Here is a 4,047-nt window from a genome sequence, read left to right as displayed (position 1 = left end):
TAGCTATATGAATATGAATTGAATAAGATTATGAATAGGGTTACTACCTCAAGTTACTTGGACAAAGTTACTGTAAGAGATGAGAAAAATCTTAGAATCAAAAGAGTGGTGGAGTTGGATTGAAAGGTTGGAAGTAAACTTGTATTTTTGGAAGGATTATTGAAGTGTTCTTGTATGGTTTTTCTTATGATGATTAAGGGTTGTTTTTGAAGCTAAATGATGGGGAAAATGCTAGGAGATGATCAAGTATGAAGTTAAGAGTATTTTGAGAGAGAAATGGGAGTGTAAGTATGAGAAAATGGGGTGAAGAAATGGTGTTCATTCATAAAAACGTTTTTAGTTTATAAAGAAAGAAAAGTTTCCTAATTTTGTTATTTTGTATAAAAATCTATGCTAGCTTCCAATTCTAATTACCTCTCCTTGAGGGCATGAACAAGGTCTGATTAGGTGTTGATTAGAATGTTGATTTGATGTGTATAAACCAATAATAAATACGTATAGAAGCTGGGTATGATACGGGTACATATACCCTAGATGTACATATAGAAATCTTGAGAAAACGGAACGAGGATTCAAATATAGCTATCTTTTGTAAATATACTTATATTGTTTTATGTATATAAATCCTTTAAAAGTGATAAAATACATATCTATACGATACATGTATAAGCATTATAAGTTTTAAGTATTTAAGTCGAAGAACGTCACATATAGTTATCATTTTGAAAACTTAAGTTAGTAGTCTCAAAATATACTTATAACTCATTGTTATTAGTACACAATGAGATGTTAAAACATTCTTAGATCATGTTAAATATATAAAAATACATATATATACACAAACGTATAATTATCGTATGTTATATAGTTCGTGATATCATCGGTCAAATTGGACGGTCAAACGTTGTGTAAAACTCTTTTCAAAAACATAAGTCTCAACAATTTAGATTGCTTATCATGTTGGTAAGGTTTAATTTATGTAAATATTAATCTTATAAGTGTAAAACGATCGGAAAAATCCGGGTCGTTACAGTACCTACCCGTTAAATAAATTTCGTCCCGAAATTTTAAAGTTGTACCTATTTTGCGTTCTCGGGAAACAAATGTGGGTACTTTTGTTTCATCTGATCCTCTCGTTCCTAAGTAAACTTGGGACCTCTTCGAGTATTCCAACGAACCTTGACGATTGGTATGTTGCTCTGCTTGAGTTGTTTAACTTCACGGTCCATGATTTCGACTGGTTCTTCTTTGAATTGTAGTTTCTCGTCGACTTGGATTTCTTCAAGAGGAATGGTGAGATCTTCCTTTGCAAGACATTTCTTGAGGTTTGAGACGTGAAATGAATTATGTACCCCGACGAGTTGTTGTGGTAACTCGAGTCGATAAGCTACCGGTCTAATGCGTTCGATGATCTTGAACGGGCCTACATACCTTGGGTTCAGTTTACCCCTTTTTCCAAAACGTATTACACCTTTCCAAGGTGACACCTTTAGCATAACCATGTCACCGATCTGAAATTCTAATGGTTTCCTTCGGACATCCGCGTAGCTCTTTTGGCGACTACGGGCTGTTTTCAATCTCTCCTTGATTTGCACTATCTTCTCAGTAGTTTCATGGATGATCTCGGGACCAGTTAATTGTCGATCTCCTACTTCATTCCAACAGATAGGGGATCTACACTTCCTTCCATACAGTGCTTCGAATGGTGCAGCTTTAATGCTCGCATGATAACTATTATTATACGAGAATTCTGCTAATGGTAGATATTTATCCCATCCGTTTCCAAAATCGATCACACATGCCCTGAGCATGTCTTCAAGAGTCTGAATTGTTCTTTCACTCTGCCCGTCAGTTTGCGGATGATATGCGGTGCTCATATCCAAACAGGTTCCCAGGGCCTCCTGTAGTGATTGCCAAAACTTTGATGTAAATCTACTATCACGATCAGATATAATGGAAATAGGTATTCCATGCCTTGAAACAATTTCCTTTATGTACAGTGGTAATAGTTTCTCCATTCTATCTATTTCCTTTATAGGCAAGAAATGTGCAGATTTGGTGAGACGATCAACTATTACCCAAATGGTGTCATAACCCCATACAGTCTTAGGTAACTTTGTGATGAAATCCTTGGTAATACCATCCCATTTCCATTCTGGGATTTCTGGTTGTTGAAGTAACCCTGACGGTTTCTGGTGTTCCGCTTTAACTTTAGAACAAGTTAAACATTCCCCAACATACGTTGCAACGTCTGTCTTTAAATTAGGCCACCAATAATGCGTCTTAAGATCTTGGTACATCTTTCCAACTCCAGGATGTATCGAGTATCTTGTCTTGTGCGCCTCATTCAATATCAACTTCCTTAATCCACCCAACTTCGGTACCCAAATACGGTTTGCAAAATATCGAATTCCGTCTTCTCGTATAACGAGTTGCTTCTCATACTTCTTCATTATTTCATTTCCTATGTTTTCTTTAGTAAGAGCTTCTCGTTGAGCCTCTTTGATTTGTGAGTTGAGATTCATGCGAATTTTTATGTTCATCGCTCGTACTCGAATTGGTTCCCGTTCCTTTCTGCTTAAAGCGTCGGCCACTACATTCGCTTTCCCGGGATGATAGCGAATCTCACAATCGTAGTCGTTTATCAGCTCGACCCACCTACGTTGCCTCATGTTCAGCTGTTTCTGATCGAAGATATGTTGAAGGCTTTTATGATCGGTAAACACAGTGCATTTAACCCCATATAAGTAGTGTCTCCATATCTTCAATGCAAACACTACTGCTCCCAGTTCTAAATCATGTGTCGTATAATTCCGCTCATGAATCTTCAATTGTCGGGATGCGTATGCTATAACTTTCTTCCGTTGCATAAGGACGCAACCAAAACCTTGTCGTGAAGCGTCACAATATATCTCAAAATCATCGTTCCCTTCAGGTAACGATAAAATAGGTGCTGTAGTCAACTTCTTCTTCAGTAATTGAAATGCACTCTCCTGCTCAGAAGTCCATTCGTACTTCTTCCCTTTTTGTGTTAACGCTGTTAATGGTTTAGCTATTCGGGAAAAATCTTGAATAAACCTTCTATAATAACTAGCTAAACCTAAAAATTGGCGTATCTGCGTTGGTGTCTTAGGAGTCTCCCATTTTTCAATGGCCTCAATTTTAGCTGGGTCAACCTGAATTCCTTTGCTACTAACAACATGGCCAAGAAATTGCACTTCTTTCAACCAAAACGCACACTTAGAAAATTTGGCGTATAATTGTTCTTTTCTTAACAATTCTAATACCAATCTTAAATGCTGCTCATGCTCTTGCTCACTCTTGGAATAGATAAGAATATCGTCAATGAAAACGATAATAAACTTATCTAAATACGAACTACAAACTCGATTCATGAGGTCCATGAATACAGCTGGCGCATTAGTCAACCCAAACGGCATGACCAAAAATTCATAATGACCGTAGCGTGTCTGAAAAGCAGTTTTCGGAATATCTTCTTCTTTGACGCGTAGTTGATGATAGCCCGACCTTAGGTCGATTTTTGAGTAAACACATGATCCTTGCAATTGATCAAATAAGTCATCAATTCTCGGTAGTGGATACCGATTCTTGATAGTTAACTTATTTAATTCACGATAATCTATACACATTCGGAAAGATCCATCTTTCTTCTTGACGAATAAAATCGGAGCTCCCCACGGTGAAGTGCTCGGTCGAATGAAACCACGGTCCAGTAATTCTTGTAACTGGCTTTGTAACTCTTTCATCTCAGATGGTGCAAGTCTATATGGAGCACGAGCCACTGGTGCAGCTCCTGGTACTAGATCTATTTGAAATTCTACAGATCTAAATGGAGGTAATCCCGGCAACTCTTCCGGAAATACTTCAGGAAAATCTCTTGCCACATGCACGTCGTTGATGCTCTTTACTTTTTCCTTCGTTTCGACTTTATTAACATGTGCTAGGATAGCATAGCACCCTTTCTTCAAGAACTTTTGAGCTTTCAAACAACTAATGAGTTTTAGCTTTGAGTTACCCTTCTCTCCA

This window comes from Rutidosis leptorrhynchoides, chromosome 4 (assembly GCF_046630445.1).
Source record: "Rutidosis leptorrhynchoides isolate AG116_Rl617_1_P2 chromosome 4, CSIRO_AGI_Rlap_v1, whole genome shotgun sequence".
NCBI classification, from domain to species: domain Eukaryota; kingdom Viridiplantae; phylum Streptophyta; class Magnoliopsida; order Asterales; family Asteraceae; genus Rutidosis; species Rutidosis leptorrhynchoides.
The sequence above is the reverse complement of the archived record's forward strand: the minus strand, read 5'-3'. Positions refer to the sequence as shown.